This window comes from Camelus dromedarius, chromosome 6, assembly GCF_036321535.1.
Source record: "Camelus dromedarius isolate mCamDro1 chromosome 6, mCamDro1.pat, whole genome shotgun sequence".
In the NCBI taxonomy this organism is placed as follows: domain Eukaryota; kingdom Metazoa; phylum Chordata; class Mammalia; order Artiodactyla; family Camelidae; genus Camelus; species Camelus dromedarius.
Window position 1 is genome coordinate 19,916,010 of NC_087441.1, and position 19,670 is coordinate 19,935,679.

Below are 19,670 nucleotides of genomic sequence, written 5' to 3' on the forward strand. Positions count from 1 at the left end.
ACAATAAAATTATCTCAAAATAGAAGACTAATTATGATCACCATTAAAATGAAACAACAACCCTGAAATACCAATTTATATTAAATAAACCACCAGACAAATTTAATCACATACAATGGTGAGGACGTTTGGTAAAAGTAGAATGCTCATATGTCGCTGGTGGCTTTACAGATGATTTCAATCTCTTGACATTAATATGGCTATAAATATGGAGTCAATAAAATATTCATACCCTTTGATTTCATAATTGAATTTTTGTTAATACTTTAAGGAAAAAATATGTTTCTAGTGTTAAAAATAAATGAGAAGGTCTGAAATACTCCCACATATGGGAATTATTACAGAAATGACTAAGTAAGCATGTTAACTCTATGGAATATTATGTGGCTGGTAAAAACAAGAACTTTGTGAACTACATACAAATAGAGAATGTGTTTTTATATTAATGTGTTTTTCATATTAAGTGAAAAATAAAATACATAATTATACTTGTGTTACAAGAACATCTATGTGAAAATATGTTACATGGGGGCAAATAAATACTAGATTAGAATTTTTAAAGATGAATGAAACTAATTGTTCGGGTGGTGGGATTAAGGGTGTTTCTCTGGTTAAAAATGTCTTCAATGGTGTTACGCATTTATAAGGAAACATATTTATGACTAAGTAATGCAGCTGTACTAATGCTGGCCATCAGGGCACTACTTTCTAAATGTTATTTTGGAGCTCTGCCAAAATATGCCAAGATGTCTTGGGTGTGTAACAATCTTAAGGTAATCTCAGTCTCCTTATTCTACTTAGCCAGTTTTTTTTACTAAGTTTGCAAAGAAGTGACTTGACTGTAATTGTGGTCAAGAGGGTGGCATGGCATCCGTGGTATTTGTGGATCTGTCCTCACTCACTTTGCACCCATTTTCTTCCCCTCCTAAACTGAGAAGCATCTTTAACGTCGCTGGTGCTCAATAAATAAACTCCTGCTAAATATTGTTGAACTTTTGCCCACGGGAGGCAAAGAAGCTCTGTGACGTAAAAGGGAAAATGGTGGACGAGTAGTCAGGAAACCTGCCTTCTGGCTGTGTGACCTTGGGCAGGTGACTGTGACCCTCTGGGCCTCATTCTCACCCTCAATAAAAGGAGGGTGCTCCAAGACCACTAAGCATAGTCCAGGGCTATAAAGACGTCACAGTTCACAAGGTGACTCCAGGCTGCCGGTGACTACCTTAAGTGGCAGTTTTCAGTGCTCCTGGAAGAGCTCATTTCCTGTGTTCACTGTTGCGAGAGCATGGACAGCTAACGTGTTCCTGGGGAGTGGCCTGCTCAACTCAGGGAGCATGGTTCCTGACCATGACATGGGGTAAACCATTCAGCCAGAGAGAGTCACTCCAGTGCTGCACTGTAGGTACCTGGGTTTATTACACAAAAATGACTGAAATAGACCTGTTGGTGACCAGCATGATCAAATATTAGTTAATGATAAATTACTCCATTGTTTAGACCATGTAACTGACTGAAATACAAAGTTCAGATGTCTTCAGATTTTCTGATGGAGTCAAAATACCCCTGACTAAGGTGCATTTTTTGGTCTTGTTTTTTTTCCTTTTTCCTAATGTGGTGAGGCAGTCAATCAAAACAAATGGAAGGCAAGGAGGTGTAGACTCAAATCCTTTCATCAGGTTATAAAATTAGTTTAGGTACGCACTCCTGGGTGGTACAGGAGTTATAGGGAACCAACGATCATATCTCAGGTGTTACTCACCTCTAAGGAAATAAACATTTCTAAGGAATGTGGTATTGTTGTTTGTACACATGAGGCTGCCTTGTTATTTGGGAAACAGATCTGTATCTGTGCCAATTAGGGGCAGTCATTTAACTGAATCATCCATACAGGTGACTAATATATTTTGTACTTAACTGCTTTTGAAGTTTGGTAGGAGGTGCCCACACCAGCTGAAATATTCCTAAGTAATTTGAAATTGCTGACCACTCAGATAACCATAGTTTGATTGAAATTAGAGCATACTTGCTATAGGTTGAAAACCTAAATAAGATACTGGCTTAATGCTAATTACAAAATGGTGTAAGAAACAAGGCAAGAACTACATAATTTAAGAAAGCAGTACTTTACCTAAAAAATGAACAAAGACAGAAAGGAGGGTGGTAGAGCTAGACTTTTGTATAAGTTAGTTTCACATTATACACAGAAAAATCATTGAGAAAGGGATTCTTAAGAATCTTCAAGTCATTCTGCATCATGGTGGGAGGTGCCCTAGGCTCTTTCTTGGAAAGTGACTAACTTAACCAGTCTACCAGCACAGAACCATGATGTGAGGCTCCAGGGATGATAGTAAGCTAGCTACCAAACAGTATTTGAAAGCACCTTTGTAACTGTTTCAGAAAAGGCCTAGAAAAGTACAAAAGGATATTTTCATAGCTCTAGAAATTTAGTGTAATTATGGGTGTTGTTCCATTTTGTGTCTCATTGTTGAGGTGCTCTATTTGTTGATCCAATGTAATGAAATCACCAGGCCATTTGACATTTGTCTTGTTGTATTTATGGCAAGAACCCTAGAATAATAATTAAGGCTATTTAGCACTGTTAATGAAGAAGTCTTTTGAGACCGCACCCAAATGAGTTTCCTAGAGAACTATTTCTTGAATAGCAGTAAGACCAGAATCTAGACATTGATTGTCTTGGAAGTGAAGACACATTTCCTGTGGCTACTGTGGATTTCTGCTTAATATATCTAATCATTGCTGTTTGCCTTCCTGATTGTTAGGAACGTTTTGTATTGTTTGAGCATCTACTTTCAAATAGTGGAAAACAAATCTATTCCAATCTCCTTTTGTAAAAAACTATCAATGTTTCTAATATGTCTAGTGGAATTGCGGGAGTGACAGTATGTGGCTAATTCCAAATTGCATGATAAAAAATCCTGTATTTATGGCCTTGCAATAGGTTTTTGAACTTTCACTGAAATATAGTTTTGTCATGTTCTGGGAGTTTAAAATACACTTAATCTACCCTGGGGGGTATTCAGAAGTAGCTGGAAGCTGTCCAATTTTCTGTCTCACTCTTCTGTTCAGCCCCCCAGAATCCCATTTACTTTAGGCTCTCATCACTTGAGATACAGTTTTGCCATCTCTCAAACTTTCTCTTGGAGCTAAGACAGCAATTGAGTATTTGAGCTTCAGAGAAGGTGCATCTACTGCTAAAAATGAACAGAATTAACTGGATATTATTTATGAACCATAATTAAACTGTTTATTGATCTTTAGTAAACCCTTTCTATGGGAAATGAGGTATAGCATGCTAAGAATGATTTGTAAATTCATGCCAGTGAATTCTCTCCGAGTGCTCTATCTGGGTATTAGTTTATATTTTTCAACAGAGGTTGTGTGTAACTAGGGCTTAATAGCTTTAAAGATCTGCCGCCTCCACATTTTCACTGCACTAGTAAATTCATAAAAATCAATGCGTAGAATTCCAAAGTACTCAGTTGCATCTTTTCCTCATCTCTGATTTTACGCATTCTAACTGGCATCATGTAGTCATCACGTCCGTGTGCCAGTCAGTACTGAAAATAAACTCTTCTGCTCTTAGGCTTTGCTGTGTTATTTTATTACTTTTCTATGCCTGAACATTCTTTTTACCCCAAACTGGAAAATTTAACTTAGTTGCCAGATGATTTTGTTGTTTTACAGAAGTAGTACAGTCACTTAGGAGATGAGATAATAATCATCTTGACTTGATTTCTGTGTTATTAATGTATAGATCATATAATGCTGCTCTGGTTTAAATACTGTTCTTTGTTGTGGTTTTTTTCTTTCTTCATTAGGTGGAGTCTTTGAATTTTTCAAAAGACGATGGTAATCAGATCTACTTGAAAAATTAAGCGAATTGATTTGGTGGGAGCACTCTTTTACCAGTGCTGGTAAAAGACATTTAGCCACTGGGTAAGTTGAGTCAAGTGCTTTCTATGGGGTTTGATTTCAAAATTTTTGGAAAGCTCTCTCAAGCAAAATATTAAGCTTTATGTGAACCTTTAACAGTAATGATTTGAGGCCCGGAAAGATGTTTAGGATGCTATCTAAGTGAAAATGTTGTTAAGTCTTTACCACATAGGCAGAACTATCCTGATTAGAAAGTGAGAAGATTAGAAACTGTTGTCATTTATAGTTTGAAACCAGATCCTTTCGTTTACCATTTTGATGATTATTTGTTTGTCGTAATCTTGAGGTAATGTGAGAATATCAGGTATTACTGTTAGTGAGATACGATGTGTAATTGTACTGTATAGTATCAGATTCAAATCTAAGGTATAAGAATATTTTGAGTAACTCTCTTTTTTTGAAACCATTATCATTTTGCAGAAAGCTTGGTTTCTGTGATAAGAATAGAAATCTCAAGGATTTGCTCAGTCCAACTTTTTTGTTGCACTGTGTTGCTTTGGAACACTCTTTGAAGTAGAGAATTCTCCATTAGGAGGAGTTTAGGCTTGTAGCAAATTCTTGGTGCTGCCAAGACAGAATTTAGTGGGAACGGGACTTTGGCGACTATTAAAATGTCAGTATAATAAAGCCTGCTCTGTCAAACAGATTTTTGACATCGGAAATCTAAATGATACTGATTTTAGGGTTTGGTAACTTTTGTTTTAATTCCGGAAAACTCATGTTTTAATTAACACTTTACACAGTAACAGAAAATTTGGGGAAACTTTCATATTCCTAGTCTAGGTCACAAGATTTGAGTTTCTGAAAGTCTAAATTTTATTCATGATTCTAAATTGTGCAGCTTGTTACTTAATTTTCCTCTAATAAGCTGGAGCCATTTAAAAATCTGATGAATGATGCTAAAGAAGAGAGGAGACGTGTCTAATCATTTGGGGAGCAGACTTCAAAACCAAACTAATAATGTCTGCTTCACCTGTGGGCATCTTGAGACATGATGGGGTCAGGTGGTTTTTCAGGGATGCTTTTGCATATGTTTTATGCAATGCTGACACCTACTTTTAGCTTTTTCTAAAATAATCTTCCTTGAGGCTACTTCCCTGGAACTTGATTGATTAGTGTAGCTCTTGAGCATGGAGTGAGTGCAGCAATGTCAAGTGTAGAAACCTGGGGAATCTCTTCATTTTCTCTATAAGGTTTGAGTATTACTAAACTGATGTCAGACCCATGGACCCGTAAGCGTCCACTTACAAGGGCTGTGGTTCGTTGTGTGAGGGGAACCCGTCACTGTTAGTTTCTTGGGCTACATGGTTTCATTTTTCCAAAATGATTTTTTTCACCTCTTCTGTGACATTTGACTCTCCCTGCTTTGTTTTTCAAGCATTGCACCTGACTATACTTTGATTCATTCATGCATTCAATACTTTACCCATTCATTTATTCATTGTTGTTGGCAAGCATTAATTAAACCAGTCATATGGGCAAAACCCATTTGGTACCTTGAGCATTCTGTAGCCACCTGAGACACGGACTGAGGGTGGCTTTTACATCATCTCATAGTTCTCCCTTCTGCCTGTCCTGCCCGTCTCCTTGCTTTGGCCAGCAGTGTGGCGTGGTGGTGTGTGGCAGAACCTCTCGTCTTTTACTGGCCACACAGAGCCCGCGCAGTGGAACTTTGTAATCCTACATCTCGTTTCTGGGATGACCTGAGTTTTTATTTGTGTAATGGCTTACAGTTTACCAGTGGCTTCCATGTTACACGAGCTCACTGAAAGCAAAAACTGTTCTGTAGATGTTACACTTTATTTTGTGTATGAGGAAATAGACTCTGGGGATTACAACTGAGTGATTCACTCAAGGCCACAGCATTAGTGGGTCATAGAAGCAGGATTCAACTCTGGTTCTCCCAACTTCAGACAGTTTGTCTTTTGATGCCAGATCACTGGTCTGGTTGACTGGCCGTGTTCAGATATTGGAGCTTTGTGGATACAATCTGTGTATTCTGTTTGGTGTGAAACATATAAGGAAATGGAAAGCATATTGGAGTTTGGGGGAAGAATCAGATCTCATAGTTTTAGGGAATCCTGGAGGCAGTGTACCTACCCTCTCTTGATGATACTGTTAAATTCACCCAATCACTGTCCTGCTCTGAGAATCTCACAGACTCCAAGCAATATCCTTATAGATCAAGAATGCTTTTGGAATTCTGATTCCCTCGGCCTTTGTAGTTTTCACTGTGAATTACTAAACTGATTACTGGACAACATCACCGACTTCAGAAATCTTCCTGCTCTATCTCTTTTTCTCTCTGAATCCCCTTCACCCTTTATATTTCTCTCCCATCACTTTTTGTTCTCGTGCTTTCTAGTCAAGTGATTTACGTGGGACTTTTATCTCACCAGCCACAATGTAAGCTGCTTGAGGGCAAAGACTGTGTCTCTATTTCATTGGTGTCCTCTTCAGCCTTGAAAATGGTGGTTGGAAAAAATAGTAGATGTTCAGTAAATACTTGTTGAATTTAATGAAAATATTTGATGATGAGTCTTCTTCTGAAATTCATTTTGGGGACTGCAAATGGATACCTGGGCACAGATTTCATTTTAATCATATTAGGAAGATGAGTCAGCAAGTCTGATACTTACTAAATATCCAGAGCAGAACCATAAACACATTTATGTACCTTTTAAGTGATCTTTTATAATGCAAAAAAATTTACCTCAAAGTAAAATAACAATTCCACCCTGCCTGCTCCCCTCCCTAACACATAACAAAAATCCCTACCTTCCCTTACAAGAAAGTTTTACTGTCCTTGTCTTGACCATGGGAACAAAAACAATTTCCCTCCAAAAAGAGTTAATGAGCTAGCATAAAATGTGGCCTCTGGAATGAGGCTTCCTGGGAGATACAGGTGTGGATGCGCCGTGGAGGTGGAGGGCAGCTTTCTCTGCCTTTAGGACTAGGGATGTGGGTTTAATTTGGCCTGCGGTGGTGGGAAGTCCCTGAAAATTTTTGAGCCGAAGAGTGATGTAATCAGAGCTGCACTTTAGGAAGATGAAGTGAGCTGAGCTGTGTTGGATGGCGTGGGGGTAGAGGTGCGGGTGGGGTGAGTAGGAACAAGAGTCCCTGAAAGCACAGCAGCCACTTGGGAGGCACTTAACGTTAATTCACACAAGAGCTGTCACCTCCGGCTGTGCCCTTCCCCTCGCCTCCCACACTTACATCACAAAGGAAGGCCCTGTTGAGAAAACTTTAGTGAGCACTTGAATCCCAGGTTCAGGGAATTCTTTCTTGTTTTTTTATTGAAGGATAGTTGGTTTACAATACTGCATGAGTTTCAGGTGTACAGCATAGTGATTCAGTATTTTTATGGATTAAACGCCATTAAACATTTTTATAAAATCATGGCTGTAGTTCCCTGTGCTGGGATTCTGACTTAACTTCCTCCACTCTCTTCCTTAGTTCCTTCCTCACTTCTCAGGTTTGGCATCTTGGTGCCTTTGTGGCTACTTTCAGCCTTAAGTGTTTTCCTTAAGACTTTCCTGTTACTTCTGCAGGGGACTGCCTCTGATAATTGTCCCTGGATTCCATATACCCAATTACCCCAGGGTGCAGTTTCTAGACCTGTCCTATGGAAATTTGCCAGTTGGACCCAAAGTGCCTTCTGATCTGACTCTGTGCGGTAGGAGATGAAGCAGGTGCTGAGGGTCTGAACTGGAATGGCGGGGTTAAGGATTGACAGGACACAGACAAGAGGAGGGAGAGTGCAATGCAGGACCAATGCAGGACCCCCTGATCAGGTATAGAAGGCGTGTGTGTGCTTGTGTGTGCGTTTCTGGGGGTGGGGAGCATGAGGAAGCTGTCAGTGATGACACCAGGCTTTGAGCCTGCGAGTTTGAATATGACTTTTAATAGAAAAAGAGAAGTAAACAGAGAAGCTGGCTTGGGTCACAGGATGATGAATTTGATTGTACACCAATTGAGTTTGAGATAAAAGTAGATAAAAAGCGTGTACTTTATACTACTCAACTTTTTTATTTTCCTCCATGAGGGTTTATAGTTGGAAATAGGAATTCACTGGAAGACTTGAGTCTTCTTCCTCTTTTTGCTGTTCTTCCAGCTCCTTAAATATTTCCCAGGAGCTCAGGATGGTTTTAGGTTTTCTCAACCTTCCCCCTGCCAAAATGCCCCACAAATTCACCTCCTCAGGAATGCGTGTACTTGTCAGAGTACTCACAGCAGCCAGAAGTGTGCCTTCCACCTCCCAAAATAAAAACATACGGGAAAATAGCTATCTTTTCCTTTTGAGGAGCATGATCATTGTCATCTCACGACTTGCTGAAATAGCACAGCAAAGAACACTTTTTGGCAGGCTGGGAAGTCTAGGGAATGCGCAAAAAACACAGGCACTATTCTTCCCTTTGCGATGATGTATTTGACTGAGACAGTCTAGCTCAGGGAAGCAGGAGCATTTTCACTTGAGCCCTAAAACTAAAAAAGTGTATTAGCCATTCAAATCGAAGGTTGTCCTCTCAATTGGTGGTATTTCTAACAACAACATCCTTAGGCTCTTAAATTTGATGGTAGCAGCGAGTCGGCTGGTCCCAGTGTAATCCCCTCCCACTGCCATCCACTGAGGAGTTTTTGAATTTCAGAAGAGATCCTCTTGATTAAATCAGTTTAAAAGCATATAATGATCCTGTAGTTATCATTTATCATTACCTTGTGTACTAATGATTAAAGCAAACATTTAAAACTAAAGGGCAGCAAATATATTTTAGATCTTGAGCCATAAAAAGATTTCCATTAACAGAATGTTTTGTGCACAAATAAATTATTCATTGACTGTAGCAGAGCTTGATTCTGTCATCAGCCTTAAGTGGAAATTTTGAGAACATCAATCATCACAGACGCCAACACTAAGTTGGCTTGAGCCCCCATCTTTCATACATGGAACCTGAGCTTTTTTTGCTATTTGTATAAGCTTTAATTCAGTTAAATTCAATGAATATTTATGGCATTTCTGCCATGTGCAATTTAGTGTTCTGGTGGTTGGAGGACTCCAATGATGAGTAAGTCTGCATTTTAGTCTTTGAATTGCTTACAAACCTAAAACAGAGACAAGGTTAGCACATACCTAACTTGGAGATTAGAAAGTTTAAGTAGCACCCTCAGAAATATATAAATAAAATGTGTTGCAAATTCAGAGGAGAAAGAAATCACAGGCATTTACTTGTAGGAATGTGTGGGGAGGAATTTGGAGATCAGGAAGTGTTTCCCATGGAAGGCTTTAAAGATGGGCAAGATTTTGACAGATGGAGAGAATTACAAGCACATGGGCAAAGAGATGGGATGGATAATGTGGCTGTCATCATGGCATGAGAAATCACATGGTGTGCTTGGAACACAGCATTGGTAAATGAAGAGGAGACATGCAAGAAGAGGAAAGAAAGGAACCTTAGAGACTTAGAGCGTACAGAGAGGGCCTTGAATAAGTAATTAGCATGTCGGTTTGATAGACTAACGTTAAAGAACCTTTCCCCACTTTTGAGCTAAGGAGTGATGTGATTGGATTGTATTTTTGAAATATACCTCACCTCGTAGATAAGAGGTAGAAAACCTGGACATAGATAAGTCGAAAAGCCACTGGGATAGTCTCCACGAGAGGTAAGGTTCTGAACTAAGTTGGTTGTAACAGGAATACAAAGGAGGGACAGATGGGAGAGAGAGTGCAATTATTTGTCTAGAGGTTTTGGCTCGTGATTGCCTACATGAGGGCTGGGAAAAGGAAGGAGTTAAAAGTTACGCTCAACAACTTTAGTAAACTTTTGAATCCAACCAACATTTATAGAAAACCCAGTCGGGTATAAGACATTGTGCCCCATGCTAGAGGTGTATACTGAGAAAGATGAGAAAGGTCCTGTTTCCATGTAGCTGAAAATTTGGTTGGGGATATAAATAAACTCAATTAACTAAAATCTGAAGCAGATCACGTTTGGTGTGATAACAGGAGGAGAGCAAAGGGTTAGGAGAGTTGTATTAATTTTTACACCAGAAAATTAGGGACGCATCTAGGAGAGAAGACACTGGGGCCTGGAAGATCAGATAGAGGATTCCAAAATATTTAGCTGTTAGAAATGTAGCAGGAAAACCAACAGAGGCAAGTATCAAAGAAGCTAAGGGGAGAGGACCTTTACAGATAGACGTGCTCCTGTTTATTGCCTCCTGCACATCAGATCCTGAGCTGGGAGCTCTGCATTTAAGGAAGGTGTGTTCAACACTGTGAAGTGCTGCAGTGTGGTAACAGTGTTCCCTAAGAAAGGGCCCCTGCATTCAGCAGTTTAAGCATTTATTATTTATTTTAATGGAGGTACTGGGGATTGATCCCATGACCTTGTACACGCTGAGCTATACCCACCTCTAGCAATTTTAAGCATTAAAAGTGGCTCTTGAAGAGGTTTCAGTAGGGTAGGGAGGAAACATTCTAAAGGTGATTATTTATCTTGGAGATATAATTAAACTCCATCAGTGAAAGGAAAGGCTGACCTTTCCTCAGTGACTTATCCTTGATGGGTCAGGTTTCTGTAAACCTCAGTAGATCTTAGGGCTCTGGCTGGTCTTAGAGGTAGCCCTTGAAAATATGTTAGTCCTGAGAAGTCTTTGCAAACTTTAAAATATTGCAAAAATGTTGGATTCCTAGATGATTTTCTCACAGGTCCAAGATTTCAGCACAGACTACCAGTTTCCCTCTTTCTCACTTCCTCCTTCCTCCTTCCCACCCCTTCCCTTTAAGCATGGGCTGACCATGGTGAGCACATTGCCGCACCCTTGGCTCGGGGTCAGGGAAGTCCTCGGGCTCTCCTTGGCTCATTTCCCACGTGGAGGGAGATTTCTGCGGAGAACAATTCAGGGAAGTGCATGCACACATAGACACACAGATACACACAGACACACCCCAGTTCTTTTCCTGTCTTCAAGGATATTCATGTGCCAATAAACAGACAAAACCCACAGTCACAGACAAGCATGCTGTATCACAGTCTCCCTGAGGAAACAGGGTAAGGATGCAGTAATCTAGTGGGAGGTGATGGGGAGACGATTAACATTTAGGATTAACAGAACTTAAAGAAAAAACTAAAAATTGCTTTGCTAAGACGAGTAACATATTAGTATAGAATGTCAAGGGATGACATTTGTATCACGGTCATGTTTAGTTGATTTTTGTTGTTTTTTTAAGCAAGTAGTACAGCAAATTGGGCACAATATAAGAACTTTCAGAGGCATCCATATTACTACAGAGGCAAATTTTTAATTGTATCAGACCACCCTGTAATTTAAAAGTAATAAAAGGAGAGAATTTAAAAGGAGTAGTAGAGCAGAGGGAGAAGCAGTTGCTTCTTTACCCCACAAATACATAATCATACATGAGTATGGTGTGTGTTTATAATCATTCATTCATTGATTTATCTATTCACCCACTTCATCAGTCAATCAACAAACATTTCTGAATTCTTTATGGTATCTTATTGTGTGAGTAGAGAAAAAATTGTAGCATTTTAAATAAAATACATCCTTCTTATGGGAAACTAGCCAATGTAAGTAGGTTTCCCTGTTTTGTAAGTATACAGCTTGATGCAAGTACATTTATGGGGTGAATAGTATATACTCCTGATTTTACCCCTCAAAGTAGTTCCTGCCATTGCAAACCCTAAAATGTGTTCAACCTGCTACAGTACAGCTGTCCAGGTATTAGATTAATGGTAGTGGGACTCGTCAAGACTTCTGAAAAATTGTCATGTGGGCTCATCAGACGTTACCCATTACAGCATTGGGATTCCTTTTCCTTAAGAGTTGAATTGGCAGGATGATTTATCAGGCTGCTTTTCCTGTCTTGTCAGATGCCTTGGGATAGATAGGGTCAGTATACTTTTCTGTGTATCTGTGTAAATATTCTAAACATCCTTAGGGAATTCCCCAACTGTAGGGCCATCTTTTACATTTGGAAGCACAAGATCTTCTCAACCAGAAATCAAACTCATGAGTGGGAAGGAGTAATAGTCTGATTTAGGCTGGTCTCCTAGGCCACAGTAAATCTGAGAATGTTAGCCATATATTCCTTGCCAGGTAATACCTTCTCTTTTTACTCTTTTTTTAAAAAATTTATTAACTCTCCTTGCCTCATTTTTATAATTTTCTACTTCTTTTCCCACTGGGAACTGTGGTTGATATGTTTGTGTCTTGCAGAATTTATCTTATTTTAATGTCAGCTTGGTGATGTATGAGAAAACAAGACCATTTTTTCCGTTTGCTTTTCCAGCACAAATGCATGTTTTGGGATCAAGTATAACCTGCTACAGGTTTACCTCTGCTTTAAATAGTCAGCAGTTTAAGTTGAACTAAGAAACCTATGGGACCTTTGTCCCAGAACTCTTAATCTTGAGTTCTTTTGTTTCCAAATCAAGTAAAAAACATATGTGCATCATATTTGCATAAATGGCAATAATTTTCATTATAAATGGCAATAACTTCCGTTATGTCAAAATAAAATTTTGAGTTTTTGGAGTTGATGAACATATTAACATAGATTTTGTAGAGTTACTGAAATATTTTAATTAAACTATGTTAATTTGAAAGTTTATTATGCATAGTTTAAGAATGCACTAACCCAAATTTGGAAGTATTTATTGACGAAGATAAAATGTTTATGTGGATTTTTAAAAAAATTCTACGGAGAGAAGAAAAAAGTTAATTTCATTCTGGTATTATTTTCTAAATAGTATGTATTTATGCCTGTACTGTTTTCTAAAGCATATATATCTTCTTACACCTTTTATCTGTGGCCGTGGAGATAGGACAAGAACTGGTCTGTTATGTGTATCTAGATCATTCATTCATTCACTCATTCATTCATTCATCCAGAATAGGGATGGAAGGATGTTATTTAACCAATGACTTGTATTATCCACTCCGATAAATGCAAAGTAAACTAACTGGGAAATCCAGTATTAATGGCAGGGGAGATTTGACAACATTTGCAAACTTAAGGTTGTTATAAGTGGGTGGAAAATTGCTGTCTGGTCAGGAAATAGATAATAGCAACATTTTGAAAAATTATTGATGAATTAATTATAAAATTCCCCTTGAACATTTACAGGTCAAAGGGATATAGTCTTTTCAGAATATCTAGAATGACATATGTGTTTTTGAATTTATGTGTTGTGCACCTTTACCACTTGGCAATAATGAGACTTGAAGTACTTTGATTAGTTATCAACAAATTTTCTACTAGTAAAAATAGAGCTATTTAGCGTCCTCGTCTAAGCTTATATTCTCAAGCTATTTAAATGTATATTAATGGAAATTTCTCCTACAGTAAGAATTTTATAATAAGAGACATTTTATTTTAAAGGGCTAGTTACAGATAATTGAAAAAAAATCTCTAAATCAGATAGTTTATATTTGTGGTTGGCCTGTACAGCATATGGGATATATTATCTGTTCACTTAGGATTTTGCTTAGAGTATAGAGGTGAGCCAGTGGATGAAAAAAAATTGTCATTTATTTGAAGAGATTGATTACTTTATTTTAAATATTGCTAGGATTATAATCACTTATCATTTTTAATGTGCCCCATTTTATATGCATATATTTGATGCATTTTGGAAATCTGATAAAAATTTAAATTAAAATAAATTAATTCCATTTTAAGGTTGGCACTGTAAATTGTTCTTCAGAACAGATGCAATTAGTTAACATTTTCTGAAGCACACATTTTTAAATCTTTTTACTCATCATTATCACTTAAACCCTCCTTTAGATCTTAGAGAATTATGTTTGGAAATGTTCTGTATAATTTCTGTAATGTCTATTATAATTAGACATGCTTGGGTTTATACATTTAGTAATAATATATAAAATAACTTATGAGAAGGATGACTCTTGATAACTCTGATTTCAAAGTTTTACTTTCTAACATTATCAAAACCTTAATAAATGATTTCTGAATTGAATAATACCAGTGTTACATGGCAACACATAAACATTATGTGGGTAGTTAACTGCGGTGGGTAGGGAGCCGTGATTAGTTGGAAAAATCATTGATTGAAATGTCAGGAAACCACCAAGGTTCTCGCCCTGACTCTCATAGAATAGTTTTCAGATCTTGGGCAAGTAACTCAACCTTCCTCTATTCCACTACCCACCCTCTTAATTTCTATATATATAGTATAATTGAATTTCCATATATATCTCCAGAGAGCAAAACCTCTGAAATTCTTTCTCTGTTTAAAGCATGAGACTCAAGTCTCCATATAGACCTTTAAACAAAAATTGATACGGATTATTGTAGGAGTCAGCCCCTTAATCCAGATGTCTAAGAAATATCCTTCCTCTAAACCTCCAGATATAAAGGGACAGCTCTATTCAAAACATTCTTTGTGCTCATGTAAGTTGTGGACAACAACTTGCTTTGAGATTTATCCTCCGGGTTTAAGATCTGGATAATGAGCAAAAATGCCAAAGGCTGCTTTTTGAGGCCTGCTTCGTTTGCTTTGGCCTGTGCTGCCAATCCCCCCGACTGCACCTTCGTCTTAATGAGTCTGGTAGGGAAATGTACAGGTAGTGTGGAGATGGTGGAGATGGCAGCCCAGAGCCTCGGAGGCCTGGGGAAGACAGGATGAAGACACAACTTCTTGTGTCATTTACTTGAGCCAAGTAAATGGTCTTATCTCCGAGTGCATGCAGTGTACCAGACTCAAAGAAAACTTCCTCTCTCACTTCCGGTGTGTGTTATCACCCCCTGATCCTCAGCTATGGCTGTAGATCTGGCTGAGTTGGGGCAGAAGATTTCTGAGACGGACATAAAAGGGTGTAACTGTTACCCTCCTAGCTCCTTGACGTGTACGTGGCGACAAGGTATGAGCAGTCATCCGTGAGAGTCTGTAGAGTGGAGGCGAAGACCTGGTGGACTGCTTTCATGACGGTACTGAGAGAGCCGGGTAGAAGATGAGCTGGGTTTGGACTTTAAGAACACACAACTCAGGACTCGGCTGTTGCCACCAATATTTGGGGGGCCTCTGGGGCAAGAGTTCAAATGAGGGCCCACATACATTCTTCTTAACTTGATCAGTGATTAAATCTTTATGTATAAAGAATAGGAAGTTGCAGGGATTTAATCTGACCTGGTTAAGCTGTGGATTCAGTGAGAATAATTTTCTGGCTCCTTTTTGTTGTTTTGAATAGTAATTAAATCTTCATTAAATATAGAATCCATAATGTCCTGCTAGTGAATTTTGTATGGGTCACGCTTGATAAACATTTGCATACTTTCATTGTTTCAAGCTTCAAAAATTTAAGCCGATTACCTGTTTTTAGATTTTTTTTTCCCTTTTTTCCCTTTGGTTTTTTAAGTTTCTGAACTTCAAAAAAGAAGTTACTTACACCAAGATCTTGACTTGTACTCATTCTCAGGGACCTAAGGGATATAAAAATAAAATGTTAACTTGTACTCTAAGTGTACAAAATATCAATACATTTTCATCAACAGTGTAAATTAGAGTAAGTAAAAATTCAAAAACTATTTTCAGAAAGCTATTTTTCTTATTATCCAAAATTTACTTTAAAATTAACAGTAAAAGGCAAACCCATATGACAATGAATGTATAAAACATTTTAAATCGAAATTATTTAAACAAAGCTGAAGCTTGTAAATATATTTTCTAGAAATGTTATTAAATCCTAAATATTTTAATCAACATAAATCTATATACAGGTTTAGAATTCAGTATTCTTTTAGTTGTGGATATAAAGACTTAGTATCATGCTTTATGCATTTTACATCTTCACCAATTTAAGAATAAGAGTTGTTTACTTGCAAAATGTTCCTGAGGTACCATGTGTGATTTTCCCCAGTGCTGCACTAATTCATTAATTAATAATTCTGGAATCACTGATCAGAGCAATAAGAGGAGCGATGCTTGGCATTCCTATAATTTGCTATACAAGAGTCTGTTGCCTTCGTGCCACTTGAGAGAAATGACTGGCTGTTCTGTCTTTTCTTTGACTTCAGCGTTAATGCTGCTCTCATCTTCTCTGCTTTTGAAATGCTGTGTAACTCCAAACTCGGAGTGTCACAGCCCACCAACCTTTGGGGCATTTGAGCTCAGTCCCTTTTTGATTGGCATGAAGAGATTGGGCACAAGATGTGGAGAAGCCTTTCCCTGCAGCCCAAACCACTCTAGTTAGGAGCTGGGATGTTTAGGGCTACAGGACAACTGGATGCGAGTGACAGAGGTGTATTTATCCATGCATTTCTTTTGTGCATTTGTGGAACCTGGGACCCAAGGCGGGAAGCCCTCCTGCCTGGTGGTACGGGCTCTGCTGGTTGTATCTGGCCATTAGTGCACTCGTGTGGGGCACCATCTGCGGAGGCAGCAGAGCAGTTTCTTCCTGGGGACACTAGGGGGAGCTGGCGTGGGAAGGAAGAAATGGCAGATGGTGTGACTGGCTGTCAGACTCCTTGTGGGCTCTTGTAAGTCCCCCTTGTTGGCATCCTTAGAAATACTTGGTTGGGACTTTTCAAGGGAACCAGAGGTCCTGTAGGAGCAGGTGGGGCTGGAACAGGAACTGTGGCTAATTGGTTGATGCCATTTCATCTGTATGTGCCTGTAGGCTGAGAGGGCCTGCAAGTGTTTGGTAACTCATTTCCAAGTCAGTAAGTGCTCCCTTCACTTCTGTAGGGATGGGGAAAGGACACTACTAGCCCATAAATCTGGCTTTTCTTCACACATTTGGAAAAGATAGGACAGTTCATTTTCTTTTGTGAATGTTCTCTGTGGATGGAGCTAAGGAAGCAATTCAATCATTGGCCCTGGATCATTGGCATTATAAAGCAATTTATTATTTACCTAGATTGGGAAACTTAACTATGAATGGATAGAATTCACAGGGTCTGGGAATTTGGTTGAGAAAAAAATATAACTTTATTTTCACGAACCTCTAACTGACCTTCAGCACTCCTTCCATTATTCACGTAGGCCATAGAGGACAGTGGTTTTAGCAGTGTCTGTGCTTTGTCACCACTAGAAATCACAGGTATTTTCATGTCACCTTACTGTTGTGGACAATGTCTCAAAGCATCTTTATAACTACGACTACTCAAAATTATGGTGTATATTATCCTGCACTATGTCTTGTTTCTAATTTTTAATAAAGAATCACAGATATTACCATCAAATGTATTTTAAAAATTTTTTGAGGTAACTGTATTTTATTTTATTATTTTTTAATTATTATTTTTATATAATTTATAATTTTATTTATTTTATTATTTTATTATAATTGAGGGGGAGGGTACAGCTCAAGTGATAGAGCACATGCTTAGCATGCATGAGGTCCTGGGTTCAATCCCCAGTACTTCTTCTAAAGATAAACAATAAACCTAATTACTTCCCTCACCAAAAAGAAAAAAAAAAAAAAAGCTATAGTTGGTTTCCTTTATAATTCTATGTCTTTTGTTTTACATAGTTTAAAACATGATGCTCAGAAGGGATCCCCAGACTGTCAGAGGGGTTCATGGTGGCAGGAAGGCTGAGATGCTCTGATCAAATCAAAATCTCACATTTTACTGCAGACGATCAAGGCCTTGGAGAGGATAGTGAGTTCCTTAAGGTCACCCAGTGGAATAGGAGTTAAAAGTCGTGTCCTTCCTGTTCTGTGTGGCCTCCTGGCACCTCAGCCCCGATCTCAGTGCCAGGGGAATGAGCTCCTTTGTCTTATGCAGCAAGCCGCTTGGGTATGATGAAGGCTGGGCCAACTGCCTTCTTCGTCTGTACTTCCCTGGCTTGTGGTGGGTGGCCTTCCTCCACCTCTCACTTCCAGGCCTGCTGGTGGTGGTGGTGGTGAGGTTCAGTTCTCTCCAGCAAGGCTTGCCCCTGCGTCCCACATTGCAAAGCCTGTCATCCTAAGATGCTCGAGGGGGTCAACAGAAAGAGGAGAAAATTTAACCCTGATTGCTTGACCCAGTTTTAGTGGTGGTATTTCAGGCAGTATTGGTATCTCCATCTTAACAGGGAAATCTTTCATTTGACCCAGTAGGCTTCCTTAAATTAATTAAGGAGCTCTCATCACATGGTTTCCTCCTCTTTTAGACTAAAATAAGCCTGAAGTATCAACAGAAAAATAGAGAATCAATTACCAATATTTCTATTTCACTTCCTAGTGCCATTTCTAAGCACTGTGTAATTCTCTGAATAATTCTGACAGTATTATTATTATTATTATTATCCCTGCTTTACAGTTGGGAAAAGGATAGGTAACTTGCCTGAAGTTACTTATATGTCTAAGAAATGGCAGACATGGGATTCGAAAGGGGTATTGAAAGAGCTCAGAGCCCCTGATCTGGGCCACTATGCCAATGTCCAGTTTTTCTTCGGTTTGGGGTTGGACTAGGATCCCACCTTTCTGGGGTGAAGGGAGCCTTTGTATTATTTTGATGCAGCTCTAAGAGGAACTCCTTTCAGGCTCTTGGAGCCATCCCTGAAAGGGACTGTGTTACCTGGTTCGAAGTCTGTTCTGCGTTAATCCCTTGCTTCTGTGTATTCAGGCAGTATGGAGAGGAGAAGCACATTCGTACCCAAAAAGTTTAGTAGAGCTGCAAAATGCTCGATTTGGATTGACTTTGTCTCCATGTCAAGGACATTGACAGTACTTTGATCTTTGCTTCTGAAGCCTTCTCATCAGCGATATTGGCAAATACACCTTTGAAAATTTATATCTGACTTCTTGTGTTTTGAAAAAAGAAATGTTTGTTCGCATTTCTCTTCTTGAGCACGAGTTGATGTTTTGCCAACTAGTTAAACGCCTGCAAATCTGAGTGCTGGCTGAGAAGCTAAGCTTGCTGTAACCAGTTATCCCCAGATGGCCAGATTCCGTTGTGGACCACTTTTATAGATGCTCACTGGTTTCATACTTGGGGTTATGAGGTGTACTGTTCCACGTGTTTTTGCCAGCCACGCACAGCACAGTGTTTGACAGGTTGAGACAGATGGTATAGCTCAAGCTAAAGTGATGAGGGAGGGAAGAAAGTGAAAAAATAGAAAAGGGCACTTGATTTTCTAATTCACATTTCGGAAGTGAATTTCAGCTTCTATGATTGACTAATAAATGCAGTGTTGCTCTAAGACTTGAATTCATTAACGTCTGTTTAAGCAGATATAACTGAGTAATCGGCAGGAAGCAATCTTTTCCTTCATGGATGCTGTGCCAGACTTTATGGGGTCTCCTCCAGATTTGAAAATGTTGGGCCATTGGAAGTGTCAAAAATAGATCTGGGTTTTTCAGGCTAAGATATACCACCAGCAGTACCAGAAAACAGAAAAATCCCAAATTTTATTTTTAAACTTGGGGGAGAAAAAATATGTGGATCTAGCCTGGTGAAGTAGCGGTGATAAGGACAATTAATCAGTTTTCATGCAGCTGCTTCCTGACATTTCTGCAAATTGTTGTGGAAAAATTAATGAAGGTTAGATCAGTAATGGTTTCAAGCTTGGCCAGTGGAAAGTATGACAGTGTTTCCATCAGCAATTAAGCTGGGCTGCTTTCTTTTTTCTATAGGGGAAGTGGTATGATGTGTGTTCTCCACAGGAAATGGAAAACGGCAGCTGCGCCGTGTGAGCACAGGTACGGGGAGCACTCCGGGGTGCTCCAGCAGCCTCTCTCTGGTGTGC

The 19,670-nt window shown here is 38.9% G+C and overlaps 1 protein-coding gene across 14 annotated transcripts in view; it reads left to right on the plus strand.

The window, feature by feature from the left end:
- HIVEP2 (HIVEP zinc finger 2) overlaps positions 1–19,670 on the plus strand; it is a 178,873-nt gene that overhangs the window by 97,394 nt on the left and 61,809 nt on the right. For 10 of the 14 annotated variants that reach the window (XM_064486642.1, XM_064486647.1, XM_031456451.2 and 7 more), the window contains one exon: positions 3,837–3,954. The exons of the other annotated variants lie outside the window; for them this stretch is intronic. The gene's annotated coding sequence lies outside the window, so the exon portion shown is untranslated. The remainder of the gene's footprint in view (positions 1–3,836; positions 3,955–19,670) is intronic. 14 annotated transcript variants of the gene reach the window in all.